Below are 15,467 nucleotides of genomic sequence, written 5' to 3'. Positions count from 1 at the left end.
CAGAGTATACCAACAGCACTATATATTCTTTTCTTGCAACACTTAGCAAGCCTCCTCTTTTCATAAATATAGGTCAACAGAGCTAAACTCTGTTTTTGCCTCAACTCCCACTTTAAATGCATAAAAAATTAGATTTTTAGGGAGCAGAATGAAAGGAATGGTGTATTTCATGCTATTATATACCCAGCCAAGGATCCCAAAGGGTTTGTTTGGGCTTTAAAAACAAAACAAAAACCCTTGGCATTTGTCAGACTAAAACCATTTTTCTTTGGTCTTTGCACAGCCATCCTTTCCAGATTTGAATAAATAACATCAAACAAACTATTCTGACTTCCATTTACCGTGCAATGCACAGAAGTTGTTCAAGGATAGACAGAGCAGAGTGTGAAGCATTTGGGGACTCTGAGCAGGACCCTGCAGAGACCTGGAAATGCTCATTCCAACCCCTCCGCTCCCCTCTTGTCATTTATGTTTAAGCAGCCTTACATTGCCCCAAAGAGAAATTATTCCAACAGCCACAGATAACAAGTTTAGCAGCCACCACCACAGGGTATGGCTGTACCCACAAATGCAGGGAGGGGGATGAAGGTATTAACAAAATAACAAAAATACCAACTAAACTCCAAGCTACACATCAGGTTTTCAACCTGATCCTCACAAACGTAGGAGTGATTTAACACAGCCCCTTCAGCAAATGCCCAGGCCTAACTGAATAACAGAATATAAGATAGGATCATACCCTTAAATATTATTGTAGAGATACAATATATAGATATTTTATATAGATTAAATATAAATATTGTAATACCCTTAAACTGCCTTTTGTTTTAACATCAGCCCAGGAATGCAGGGTGAGAACTCATCAATTACATTGTCAGCTGCAGATTTCAGATATTTTAGGTTCCTGCACATTGCAGCAGGGAACATAAACCTTCCTGCCTTCACATGAGGCTTAAGGCACAAGTCAGTCATTAAGCATTTGTGATACAATATTTGGACTCCACCACACACAAACTCACTGATCACAATGCAGATGAAGACTTTCCCATACCACACCAGGCCAAAAAGCTTCAAAACACAATTTAAGCAGCATTTTCCTCTCTTCCCCACCACTTTCACTGAAATGTCCCTCAGCAATCCCTTCCCAGGAGCCACCTTCCTCCACTCCTGCTGGCATTGAGGCTGTTTTGGTTTTAGTCTCAAGCCACTCATTTTACCCAACAACCCCTCCAGTGGGTGAAAAGTCAATCCAAGATGCTTCCCAGCTCCCCCTGAACTAAATTTCAGGCAGTCTTGAACTCATCCTAGTGAGGAATCCAGCACACAGACTGTCCATGGAGAGGTGAACACCATAAACAAGGGAGGAAGGGAGGATGCAGTTTATAGGGAAAAAATCCAGAGAGAACCTGAGATACCAGGGTTTGCTTAACACATGAATTGGAACCTGTAATTCCACACACCAGCAATCAGCATCAGTAATTCCACATAACAGCAACACATCAGTCACTAACGAGCTCCAGCTCTGCAGCACTACCAATGCTCATCCTGCAAAGCCAGAAATGCTTCCAAAGGGTGAAATCAGCACCAGACCCTGTTGGTGATCAAGCACCAGTTCAAACACCCTCTGCAGAAGAAGAGAGAACTGCAAGGAGCACATGGTTCTTAGCTCAACACTGTGCAGGGACATAAACCATAACACAAATGTAAATCCTGAAACACAACTTTGTGCTGCCTAGAACAGCCATAAATTGTGATGCTGAGCAATCAAGCCTTTCAAAAATTCACTCTTTCAAACCAGAAGCTCCTTGGAAACTCAGTGGCCTGCCCAGCCTCCCATCCACCTCCCAAAAGGCTGCTGTTGGTGTCTGCTGAGGAGGCACTGCTCAAACCCAGCAGCCAAGGAATGAGCACAAATGAACCAAAGAAACAGCCACAAAATACACAAAACTCCTCTTCCTACAAACTCCACCAAACAATAAGCTAACCAGACAAATAAGGCAATTAAGCAAGTGAAGGTTAGTGGGTTAGGACAATTATTTGCTCTGCAGGAGGTTTGGGCTGAGGGTTCCTCTGCCTTTGCCATGCCTGGCTGGGCTGACATCAGCCACGGGCTGGGAATGGTCCTGAGCCCCCCTGTCACCATCAGCCTGTGCCAGAGCCAGCTGAATTCCTGCTCCATGCACTCCACAACGAATCTCTCCCTCTCACACACGAGTCACTGCATGGACAGGTGATTTTGATATAGGAGATTTTCTCAGAGGCAGGCATAAACAAACCATGGGAAATGATTGTGTGCTGCTCCCTGCAGAGCCAGTGGTGTCAGGGAGATTGGGGTTTGCTTGTTTGCTTTAACACGAGCTGAAAAATTGTGGTCAGCAGCACTTCCCCTCCTGATCTTCCCAAAAATTCCACCCATCTTGTCATGTTAAAGGCACAGCTGTCAATGAAGTGAACCTGTCCATGTAATGTCAGCAATAACATTAAACAAAAAAGCCCACATCACAACTTTTCGTAGCTAAAATCACCCCACTCCCCAACAGCTTTTTCATGCAAATGAGAACAGTGACCACCCTGAAAAAGGCAATTTTCATTTTCCCCCTCGAGGTTCAGAGAGAGCCAAGATTACTAATTGCTCCATTCCCTGGAGCAACATGAAATAAGATCCAGCATCCATCTGCATTACCACAGAAATACCAGCATGACCCTTAAATTCATGTTCAGAGTATTAAAACATGACCTTGCAAGGCTACCAGGAAAAAAAAAAAATGCTGCTTGCTGGCCAAACAGACACCAGATTCCCTCTGTACTGGTTAAATTCCCAGCCACCCTCCTCGCTCCCATGAAGCAGTTCAGTATTTCTCCGAAGTTATTCAACCACTGTGAAGGTCAAGTATTGTCCTGAGTGGCCAGTCACAAACAAATCCACATTTCAAATCCATCTGTGCTTCAGCCACCAAGTAAAACCCCAGCCAGAGGGGGGAAAGGACAGGAAATTAGGAGCAAAGGGTCCATACCTGCTCTCCAGAGCACAGCTGATGCTTGCAGAGGGCTTAGCTGACCCAGGCAGGGACCTGAAAATTGGGGCCAATGCAGTGGATGGGAAAGAACTTTTTTTTTTTCCATGTGTAAAACTCATAGTTTCAGCTAAAATACAAGAAATTAAAAAAAGAGCTTCAGTGGCACTTCTAAAGAATAAAAAAAAAAAGGCTTTGGAAGCTTTAGATTTGAAGCTTCACAAGCTTCTTATGAAAAATGCAAGCTTTGAAAAACTTCTGAAGAATTAATATTCTTACTTTGGGCTCTTCTACTGCCAACGGACTACGGATGCTGTAACTAATAAAAAATAATTAATGCCAATAAACAGGCCCTTCATAAGGCTTCAGCTTCTCTCCTCCATCAAAGACTCATCTCATTCATTGGGACATTGTACAGGAAACAAAATTCACCCACAGAACTTGTCTTTCCCATGTTTGGCTCCCCTGTGCTGTAACTGACAATTAAAATCCTCCCAAGTGTTTGGAAAGGAATCTGAATTTTTTTAATAAGGACACAGCTCCAGAAGCAGCTCCAGAGCATGGCAGAGACCTCACCTGGGATGGAACTGGGAAAGAGCTGGGAATTTGTGCCCAAGCCCTCCCCAGGACCAAGGTCTCGTGCTGGGAATGAAACAACCAAGAAGTGCTCAGGAGTGCTCTGTGCACCCCAAGCCACGTCCTGGCACTCCTGAGAGTCCTGCAAGATCCACGAGAGCTCATCTGCTGATAACCTCCATCTGAGGGTGCAAATACCCTCAAAAATGCAAGAGTCTCCTTCACCAGCCACCTCCTCAGCAGTGTCAGCACATCAGGAAAAGGACAGTGGAAACGCTGGGTTTTAATTTCTGAGGAGCTCCCTACCTGGGGGAGAGCAGAGGCAGAAAACACCTTGGCTGTTTGGGGTTATTTTGGAAATCCTGACTCTCCTCTCTCCAAGGGCCTCGGTGGAGCAGTGTGGAACAGCTCCAGACCCCTGCAGGGAACACCACAAGGCAGGAAGGGACCCTCACACCAAACCCACCACGAGGAGTCCCTTCTGCACGACAGAAACCCTGCAGAGGCAAGAGGAGGAAGCTGGTAAATTGGCAGAAAAGCCCAAACTGGTGTCAAGGCCAGGCCTACGAGCTCTGCTGCTGCTGCCAGCCCCAGTGACACAGAGACTGGCACTGCAACACCACTCAAGGGACACCACAAGGCAGACCTCCAGCTCCCTCCTAAGACAGAGACACTCATGGTCTCATGCCTAAGGAAAACAACAGCTACTGGAAGAGACAGAAATCACAGTCCTGACAGTGACAATTCAGAAAGGTGTTGAACTGATGGGGTAATTAATTAGCTGGGGTCCAAGCAGAAGCAACGCTGTTGGGCCAGCAGACTGTGGTTCCACCTTCCCAGCAGGGAGCAACACCGTAAATGAAGACAAGGAGACTGGTCAGAAACTTCTAGTGACACATCCACCCAGGTTCTGAAGATGCAGCACAAAACAAAGATGTATAAGATCAGTGAAAGGCAACAATTAGCCAGCAGAATTCTCCATCATGGGTGACTACCGAGACAAGAGCTTGGATAAATTAAGCAAATCAGTTATCTCGTAGTCAAAAGCTTTTTTAAAGGCAAACAAGACTGCAAATACGAGCTCAGACTGCTGGGCATAAATCACCTCCTGAATGCTTAAGGGTTAGAAGAAAACTCTGCCCAGGGACAACACGCCCACGCTGCCCACTCCCAGATCCCTGGGCAGGTCCTCCAGCTGAGCTGGCACAGACCCTGCCTGTGGCTGGAGGGCACTGGGCCACGTCCCTGGATTATTCACAGGGCTGACGTAGCCATGCAGACACAGATCCACCTCATCCCTGTCACTCTTTGGAGACTGCATAATCATCGCTCAGCCCATGCCAGAGCAACATGAGGAACACCTTCTGTACAGAAGAAATTCTCAAGATTTAAAGTTTTAACACAAGCTAACAAACGCCAGGGATGAAAGAAATCCTGGGATGAAAGATCTCCATGACACCTGCTTTGAATAAAAAGACATTGCTACAAAAATATCACAGACCCGCTGGTCTAGAGCCTTTGCTTCATGTCATTCCCCAGACATCAATTTGCAATAGAGCACACAAAAGCAGCATTACACAGATTACATGCTACTCCCCTGAACTGCAAACAAAATCCACCCAGCACTACCACCAGAGTCCAGAGCACCACGGCACCAAAGCCACTTCCCCTGGCCGTTCCTAAGACAATTTGCTAAGGATGAGGGTTCAACACTCATTTGCAGAACTGACAACTCCTCCTGCAAGCTTCCCTCTGGCTCAGCTTTCCCAAACACTCCCTGTTTCTCCTCGTGTCCATGCAGCTCAGCAGTGCTACCAACCCTCAGCACAGGCTTTATACTCAATTCCTGCATCCTTCAGGCAAATCCCCACACCTGGATGCTCAAGGCAATCCATCATCTTCAGCATCTCTAACTTCACTGCTTTCTACACGACACAACGCATGGCAATCATTTAGTGTTTGGTTGTAAGGGCACCCAGGAGCCCTAAAATCAAAACCCCAAAAGGCTGAGATCCCACCACGCCTCTCACACCACATACAGGTAAGAAATCAGATAAGAGAAATCCTTGTGCTAGAACAGCTCAGACCCCTGCACAGGTGACACCAGGGGTGGGTAGCACCAGCTCAGAGAAAAGAGGGAAGAGCAAGGTACCAGCAAAACATGGTTTGCTCAGTTTCATGCCACATGGCTCATTTACTCACTGCTGGCAGCATCCACAAAATCAGGCTCGTCAAGCACCTGACTGTATACACAGGTAATGATTATAAAGCCAACTCAAGCGGGGCTAAAAGTACACAAAGATCTAGCATAAAAATAAAAAAGTGCAATCCTCTCCCAGGTGGAAAACAGGACTTTGAACGTAACAGGTGGATTACATAACAATTATTTTGCTCCCAATTCTCAAAATATTTTTTTAACATACCCTCACAGACCAAAAGCTGTCATTACTGAGAAGCAATAGCAATTTTCCTCTGGTAAACAGCCAGGCTACCCAAACCCTCTCAGGGCCAAACACAAACTCAGCAACGGCAGCATCAAAGAGCCCCCACACAAGAACCAGGGCAAGGCCTGGAGCATCCATGGCTCTCCTCCCTGGATTCTGCCCAAGGAAAAGATTATTTCCTAACGCTGCTTTTTGTTTGCAACAGGGCATAAACTTCAAGGGGATGGTTCACTGCTGTGCTGGGGGAACGCAGCACAGCTGGGTTGCTGCTACAATGGAAAAGCCTTAATATCCAAAAAATGCACCTTGCATCCCTGGCTGGATCCCACACCCAACCTGAGCCAGACCCCTTTGTCTGGGAACACTTTCTCCCCAAGCCTGGGGCCTTCTTGGTCCTGCAGGCACATTTGAGCCTTTTCATATGTTTCGTTGCAGAGCCAGGAAAAAAGATACACACGTGATCCATCACAAAACCATCCACGAGGCCCCACCATCTCAAAAGAGAAGGACACCACCAAGGCACTGCCCCACACAGGCAGTCCCCGTCCCGGCTACGGAAGTTAAAAGCCCCTGGCCACAACCTCTTCTCTTTTTTTCAATCTGAAAGAGACTCCTCAGCATTCAGAACTCAACGCTTAAGTGGGCTGCCAGAGCCTCGCCTCCAAAAGGCAACAGCAAACACAAAAAAAAAAAAAGGGAAAAACAAACCCAGAAAAATCCCCCTCCCCGCCCCCAAAGCCGAGCGCAGGGCGAGGAGCAGAGAGGGAGAGGGGGACGAGGCACACGGGGGCTCCCCTTTTCTGCCTCCCTTTTATTCCTGCTGAGTGTAGTAACACTTGAACTGGCTCTCTTTATTTGCAGCCGGATACGCGCTTTCAAAGATACTGTACTACTGTGTAGGCCAAGCAGGGACTCTCTTTCTTCCCTTGGTAAGGGCTTTTGGGAAAATAATTATTCACCAGAACTGCCATCGTGAACAGAGCAAGCTAAATCAATGTAGCTTTGTATGGGCCATTGCCACTGCAAAGCAAATACTCCATCAAGACATGGATCAGTGAGAATTTTATCACTAGGAATCCTTATGCACATCTTTGTGTATTTTTAATATCCACCTTATCCCTCCCCACGCTCCTGCACCCCACCCTCCCCACGGATTTGTCTTGTGTCACTGGCAGCTATGGGGCTTGGCCACGAGATTCACATCAGTAAAAACGTCTTAAATACACAGGTTTATTCTCCTTAAAAAAATTATAATAAAGCATTGGTGCAGAGCAGATTTATTCACTGAACAGGTTGATTTATTTAACAGACTTGACATACATCAAAACCTACTATAGGCTTACATAATTGTTATCCATTTAGCAGGTCTGGTTCTTTTGTCAAGTATTTGTTTTTCAAAAGTGATTCACTAAAGACTGCTGCCTTCTGCACAGCTCACATACCTTAACAAATGCAGTCTTGCATGGGGTATTAGCTGAAGTGACTTTAAATTGCATCCTACCTGCTTGAGCGCTGCCGCTATTTTTTTTTTTTAGCCTCTGTATTATTCCTTTACTAAACCACACGCGCACCAAAAAAAAAAAAATTAAAAAAAAATTAAAAACAGCAAAGCGAGAGGCAGGAGCGTGTGTAGCGGCAGAGCGAGCAGCAGCGTGTGCGGCGGGCTCGGTGTTACCGCAGTAGCACGCCGCTCCGGCGATGCCAGCAGGTACCTCCGGCGCGGCACAGCCGAGTACCAGGATGTTGATGGCTGCACTGAGGTTTCGGGGCCGGCGCGGGGCAGGGGGGACGAGCGAACCGCGGGGCGGAAACGGGGGGGGTGGAAAAAAACCTCCGGGAGGATTTAAGGACCGCGGAGCCGTTTTGTTTTCCCGCAAGAGGCTCGTTGAGGCCTCGGCTCGCACAGGCGCACCGCTCCCTCCGGCCTCACGCATCCACCCACGGCTCCCGGCCCGGCTCCCCCAGAAACGCGCCCATCCCGGCGGGCTCCCCGCGGGAGCATCACCGCGGCAAAGCCACCGCCTCGGCCACCACCGCCTCGGCCACCACCGCCGGTCCCCCGCGGCTTGTTTGGGTTCGCTCGCTCGCCTCGGGGCCGAGGGAGGATTGGATTCCCCCCCCCGCTCCAGCATCCTCCTCGCACACACACACCGGGCACATCCCGCGGCTCGGGCACGGCAGCGCCCGGGTGCCGGCCGCACGGACCCGGCGCTCCGCCGCCCGCCAGACAGATGGTTAATTACATTCACAGCCGCATTTTGCGCTGGGATAGAGTTTCAGACAATGAGCCAGTTTTATTTGATTAGCCAGTTCTCTAGTTTAATGCGCGCGGTGACAGCTACTCCCAGGGCTGGGGCTTTTTTTTTTTCTCTTTTTCCCTTAAATAAAAATAAAAATCCCATCCCCCCTCCTTCATTATGTTTTTGTTCTGGCCGAGGCTGAAGTAAGCGCGGCCCCCGCGGCCCCGGCGGGGCGGCGCCCCCGCCCCGCGCTGCACCTGCCCGGGGGGGACACGGCGCCAAGTTGCCGCCCCCCCGTCACCTCAGACCACCCTCGCACACCCCGCAACTTCCCCGCAGGCCTCCGCGCAGGCCGGCGCTGCCATCAGCATCAGCATCCCCTCCTCCTCCTCCTCCTCCTCCTCCTCCCCGCTGCCCCCGCGGTGTGCCGGCGCGGGAGCTGGGGGTGCGTGTGGCTGAAGCTCCGCCGCGGCGGGACTCACCTCGGCGCGGGGCCCGCGATGGAGCGGGGGTCCCCCGCCCGCCGGGCGCTGCCGGTGCTGCGGCTCAGCGCTGCTCCATGCGCCCGGGGCCCGGCGCGCGCAGGTGGACGCGCCCGCCCCCGGCCCCCGCCTCCCGCCGCCGGCCCCCGCCCCTTCCCCCGCCGCCGCCGCCGCCGCCCCACGGACGGGCCCCCCGGCCCCGCGCTCCCTGCGCAGGGACGGGCGGAGGGCGGGAGGGAGGATGGGGGGCGGGGGCTGCCTCCTCGCCTCGCCCCGCCGCCGCCGCTGCTGCCTCCTCCTCCTCCTCGCCGCCGCCGCCCCCCAGGCCTGCGCCCATTCAGGAGGTGCCGGGCAGCGCCGCCGCTGCCATTGTTCGCTGGAGCGGGACCCGCGCACCGCGCCCGGCCCGGCCATAAAGGGCGCACGGCCGGCGCCGGGCCCGGGCAGGTGCCGAACCCTCGGCCGGGGCTGCGGCTCCAGCGCGGGGAGAGGAAGGACGGGCCGGGCCGGGCCGGGCCGGGCCCTACCGGCGAGGAGGGGACAATGGGCCGAGCGGTGTCACCCCCTTGCACGGCTCGGCCGGAGCCCGGCAGCGGAACTCGCTCCCAGCGCTGGCCATCCGGCTTAATTCTCCATAGTGGATACAGGAATCACCTTAGGGCTTGCAGCAGCTTTTCTGGTTCATTTCCACGACCCCGTTGTTAATAACAGCCTCTAAAGCCGTGGGTTACCTTCAGATGCCCATGCCCGGGAGGAGGCTGCCTCATCTCAGGATGGCCCAGGAGCTGCCGGGGTGCCGGGGAGGCAGGGACGCAGCAGCCGCTGCCTTTTGCCGAGCGGGAGGGCGACAAGCAGTCAGCGCAGGAGCCAGCATCTCCGGAGTGTGCGAGCCGATAGCATCCTCCCCTTCTCGCAGAGCCCCCCGCAGCCCGTGTCCCTGTGTCCCCTCACTTGTGCACCGAGGCCGGAGTTTGTGCACCGGGGACCCGAGGAAACTTCTGTTGTTTCATCTCCTGAGTCAACAGAACGGTTTAGCAAATAGAAGGCAAACCAGACACACCTATTAGCCTTTAGGTTTATTTAAGTTCACTGTGACATTGTGATATTTAAGAGGTTTCTAGTCAAGTTATCGCTTGAGTTGCTTTTTCATCTTAAACAACACAGTCTAAAAATTGATTCGCTAATTCTGTGGCTAAAATATTAAAGTATCAAGCACCTCAGTCCTTGTTCCCACAGCATCAGAGACCCCCATCCAGGCAGTAATAAAACAAGAACATATGACAACATATGGAATGCTCTCTGAATTCAGAGCATATTGCACATGAACCTTCAGCATTGCAAATAAGAAACTAATCTCATTTTTTCTTCATTAACAGCAGTACCCAATACTAGGACATGCCATACATCACGTGTGAATAAATTATTTATTCCCACTGTGTCAGGGCACACACTTGAAGGGGTGCAGAAACTGAGACCAGCAGTAAATGATTTGCCCAAGGCCACAGAGTGAGGTGGTGTCACAGTTTCTGGCAAGTAGCACTTCCTAGTCTTATCCCAAGTGATGCTTTTCCTCTCCAGCCTCACCACATTGCTGTGGGAATCACACACTTCAGTCCCTGTACCTTTGCATGTTTGTAATGCTGCATTTTGTTTCACTACCCCGTCATTTTCTTGGCAGAAAGATTCGAGTAATATAAATAAGTAATTAATCAGGGTCAGGTGAGATGGTGACAGCACACCTGGCAGTGCTCACTAAAATAAACACACAGGTGGATGGTGGTCATGAACTGCTTTCAAAATGAGCTGGGAGCAGGTTTTGCCCTCAGCAACCTCACACAGGGGCTGTGCCCTTGAAAAGTGCCACCAAAGGCACACAAGGAAATTTGGCAGCTCTTCTGCTGAGGCACCTCCCAGGGCAGGAATAACATGGCCAGAAGCACCTGGCAGACCCACCCAGCTGCTGCCAGTGCCTTTGGGAAGGTGCCACGCTGGAGCTGTGTGCTGGAGGCGATGGCAATCACCTGAGTCTAATCACCAAGATAAGATTAGAAGTAAAGCTGGGGAGGGTCTTGGTGGAGATGAACAGACACATTCAATTAAGTGAACCTTGCACCTGGAGCCAGTCTAGAAAGACAACCCAAGTATTTATTTAAGTGCTGCATTTTAGGGGGAAGACAAATGTAAGGCTCAAAGATTATCCTTGAAACAATATAATACCTTTAATTTCACTTACCCACACCGCTCATTGAAGGTCCTTCAGTTACAGAACCACCACAATAGTGATCGACAGGCAGCCTGAATTTTTGCACAGCATCTCAGGCAATCTGGAAAATTAACAGTCTGTGCACTGTGATCTTTCCATGTACTGCCACAAACAGCTGTGGAAGGGCACTGACAGGGTACCCTTGGCAGAGTGTTCATTTTCCAGGCTGTCACAGAGGCTCACAGATGTGAGAACAAGGTGCTAAGGAAGCTCCTTTTGGCAGGAGGGGATGGCAGCCCCTGAGCCAGGGTGATTGTGCTGCCAGCCCAGCCCTGCCCCACAGCCCTGCTGTTCTCCTGCCCCCCTGCTGCAGCCAGCACTGTGATCATTCACTGCAACCTGTACCACGGAGCAGATCAGACATTCACATCTGTCCCAGCCTTCCAGCTGTCTTCACACAGAATCCATGTGCCCAGACATGGATATATGCCAGGATCCTCTGCCTGCTGGTCTCTCTAGGAAGCAGGAGTCAGTCTAAGAGAAAAGAATATGGATTATGACAAGAGGCCAATGCCATGGTGATTTCCTGGTCTCCAAGTGCCCATTCTCTATCATTCCTTCTTTTCTTCATCATTCCTTCTTTTCCAGATTCATGGGAGCCTCACTGCAGCACACCCAATACAGGTCAAATCCTTATTCTTCTGTGGCACAACTAATTTCTGCTATACACAGCCCCTCTGCTAAACCATACCAGAGGCAGAGGTCCACCAGAGGGTTCTGGTTTGCCCATGGCACAAGTAGAACACAAATGGGATTTTCAGAAGATCTCAAATCCTGCATTCTTGGGTGAGCCTGGTAAAGCAGAAAGCTGCCCAGATGTTATGAACCTTAGAAACTCAGAGAGAAGGGCAGCAGGGTGGCAGGAGACATCACCATCCTATCCCACTCTACACAAACAACGCAAGATGATTTCTTCCCCACTCTCTCAGACTTCCAGGACCAACTTCTGAACAAGAACAGTCTAACAGAGACCTTTGGCAGAATGAGAAGCACTCCAGGATGGAGTTTTGACTCATGAAGGTGAAGGACTCCGCCCCTCTCCTCCTCTTTCCCTGCCAGGTCCTGGTGTGTGATTCAAAAGCAGCAGTGTGCTGTGGGAAATAGCACTGAGCCTGCAAACAGTGAGCCCTTCTTACTGAGCCCGAAGCCATTCCTGCAGAAGAAGCTGCAATCATGAGCTGCTCATACTGAACTTCTCCTTTCCTCTCTGGCACACCTCTCAAGCCTTACAGCTCTGTCAGAAAACCATCCCATCCCACCCAAACCAGCAGTGCAGCCTGAGCCCCCTGCTGCAGACACTCCCCCAGCATTCCTGGCTGTTTGCAGCCCCCCTGAGCGCTGTCTCAGCAGCTGCAGGAGCAGAGCTGATCTTCAGTCCACACCTTCTCTTTGCCCCCATGTTCCAGACATACAGAAAGATGCTCAAGGCTGTCGCTGACCTTGAGGGGAAAGACAAATTTCCAACGTGCCTGACAGAGCTGCGGGAGGACCGAAGGTGAGATGGGTCCCAGAGGAGTTTCCAGACTTCTCCCTTCCCTGACAGGCTCCTTGCTCCACCAAACACCCCAAAGACACCCAACCCTGCCTGGCAAGGCTAAAAACACCTCCTTGTTCAAGTCAGGCAGTTCCAGCAGGGTCACAGCCTCTGAGGCTCCCCTGGCCTCATTAAACTGTGCTGCTAACGGGCTCTGAGCCCCCCAGATCTGTCCCTGCCCATTCCTTCATTTCTCCCACCTTCCTCCCAACATCTCAACTTTACACTGTAAATCTTCATTTCAATTGTGCATTTCTCTTACCAGTTTCCATGGCCAAACACCTCCTCAGTGGTGCCTTCTGAGCAGGAGGAAAGGAAAGGAAAGGAAAGCTCCCATTTGTGCCTGGGCCAAGGCGAGCGCTCTGTGCACAGAAGGCTCTGTGTGCCCTCCTTCCCTTGGCAGGAATCACAACCTCGGCCACTTCAGGGGAGGTGACTGGATTAGCAGGGGACAAAGGGAAAAAAGGGAAGAAGAAAAGCAACCAGTAGCAGCCAAAAAGTCTCAAGCATGGCCTGGTGTATTTGCAGTGAGCCAGAGCACAGGTTGGAACAAAACCTGGAGAAGGCAAAGGGATCAGGACATCACAGAGTCACCAACTGCTGTTGATTCACTGCAGGTTTGATCTTCTCACAGGCAGTAAATCCATGGCTGGCAAGGATGAACTGCAGAGGTGCAGGGCAATTTCTGGTGTCCCAGGGTTCAAGGCCAGTTGCTGCTTTGGCTGAGCTGGCTGGCACCTGGAAGTGCTGGGTGAAGATGGCAGAGCCCAAAGGGCTGCTCAGGACTCTTTGGGAACAGCTGAAAACTCAAATTCTGTTTTGCAATTCCAGCTTTCCTATTGCACTGGGGCTGCTCCACAGACCAGCAGAGCCAAGCCCTGTTTATTGTGGGTGGAGCTGTTACTTGTAGTGTTCTATAAATTATTTCCTTTCTTTAGGAAAGGTGAAACTCTTCGTGCCCTGAGGCACCTTGTGCTTTTCTCTCTTGTTTCAAGTGCAGAGGATGCTGCAGTGGTGAGCAGAGGTCCCATGGAGCAGAGCTGGTGGAAGGAGTTGATTTTAATGCCAACAGAGCTGCCACAAAACACGGCCACAGAGCTCTTGCCATCCCCAGAGCTGCTTGGCCAGTCCTCAGAAACAAACCCATCTCACAGAAATCATAAAGGTGAATTCCTCTTCTCTGAAAGGGACGTTCAGGAAACACCCACTGCCTTTGAACCCAAAAATCCTGGAACTGCTCTCCTGAAGCACCAACACCTCATCAGTGAGTTCCCTGAGTTGGTTTGCAGCTCACCTGGATATATTCCATGGGCTGGTCTCACCTCTGCCTCAGCCTCACAATCACCAGGGTTCAGCTCTCTTTAAGCCCCATCTAATTATGCAATTTAACTGCAGCAAGAACAACAGCTTTGCTGAATATGCAACAGTCTCCTCATTGTGTTTTGATGGGGGAGACAGAAGGAAAAGGCAATTTCGTTTAAAGTTCAGGCATTTCTATGGGGCTCTTCCGATGTGAAGAAGACAGAGCCTCTCTGTCTCAGGTGAATGTGGAGTCAGAGACATTTCCTGGCATGTCTTGGGTGCAGCCACAGCTACCTGAGCACAATGGCACAAACCCTGGCGTTTTTCCTGCTCATTTTTCTTCAGGACTGTAGTTCATTAACTCCAGTAACGCAGTTTCATTAATGTGCATTAACCAATGACTTTCCCATTACTGCTGCTGTCTCCAATCAAAGACTCATTTATGGAAAACAAGGGCAGAGGGAACAACATGCTTTGGCAGCTGTAAGATCATACGCCCAGAGCTTTATACCCTCTGTCTTATATTTTTACGTTAAAGTATCACGAGCTATTACCATATTTTTCATTATTATTTGTGGCACTAAATACTGCAGCTCCCAGTGCCAGATGGCAAATATTCAGAATAAAAATAATGCAAGGCCAATCTTAGAAAGACTCAATGTGAGTGTAACAGCATGTATTCATCCTCCTTTCCTAATGCACATGGTTAAAATATTAGCAGACTTAAAATCTGGTTTTCCAATTTAGAGGAGTCACATATTACAGAATGATATGCATGCATATATGCATATATACATATATTTAAATATGTACATATAAAATTTTTAATTTCTTTCCATTTTATTTGCATGTTTCAAGGGTCTTAACATAATACATGGACACATCATCTTTCACTCTTCAGGAGGTTATTTTAACCAGGAAAGAAAACCAAATAGTTTCAAAATGGAACATAAGCAAAACCCTTTTTCTAGAAATTGTTATTGGTACAAAATACTTTTTTTTTAATATATAAACAGCTTGAGTCCTAAACTTAACCAGATGGAAACGTGCCTACAAAGCGTTGGATCTAATTCAGAAGAGACTGACAGCCAACAGATGAGCCAATTTAGCCCATCCCATGCCAAAAATGGTCAATCATGTTATCTTATGTGTGACTCGACTCTGGCAGATGCCAACTCTATCCAAACAACTTCAAGCATCTTTTTGGAAGACTGGATTATTTTACACACACTTTTAAAAAATCATAATAATGTTCGATTTTACTGGAAACCTTCCACTTAGCTTCAGCATTTTCACAAGAGATTTTTGATTAATTTATTTTAAGGAAAAATCCTTTTATTTTATAGCCTAACAGAAGAAATGCTTTCCAACCCAACCAAGCCTGATAAAAAAATTACTAAATTGCAGTTCAGTGACAGACCCCCATTTGTTTAAATATTCATACAAGGAAAGCTTTACACCTGTGCAAATCTTCCTTAAGCCAAATGTTTGCTTTCAACAACACAAAGAATCACGACAGGAAGTTACAAGTTAAAGGTGCTTTCTGTATCCTTCATTACCTTCCCCAAAATTAAGAGTAAAGTTAAAACTAAGGAGTTTTTTATACGCTGAG

At 49.3% G+C, this 15,467-nt stretch overlaps 1 protein-coding gene across 5 annotated transcripts in view; it reads right to left on the bottom strand.

Moving 5' to 3' along the window:
* NEXMIF (neurite extension and migration factor) overlaps positions 1 to 9,628 on the bottom strand; it is a 166,848-nt gene extending 157,220 nt beyond the window's left edge. For 2 of the 5 annotated variants that reach the window (XM_064427203.1, XM_064427207.1), the window contains exon 1: positions 8,757 to 8,916. The gene's annotated coding sequence lies outside the window, so the exon portion shown is untranslated. Of the gene's footprint in view, positions 1 to 8,756; positions 8,917 to 9,487 lie in introns of those variants that run through there. The other 3 variants (XM_064427204.1, XM_064427205.1, XM_064427202.1) reach the window with 3 other exon arrangements.
* Positions 9,629 to 15,467: the final 5,839 nt, after the last annotated feature.

Source organism: Passer domesticus, chromosome 7 (assembly GCF_036417665.1).
Source record: "Passer domesticus isolate bPasDom1 chromosome 7, bPasDom1.hap1, whole genome shotgun sequence".
Lineage (NCBI taxonomy): Eukaryota > Metazoa > Chordata > Aves > Passeriformes > Passeridae > Passer > Passer domesticus.
Note: the sequence above shows the minus strand (reverse complement) of the source record. Positions and strands in the feature narration are given on the sequence as shown.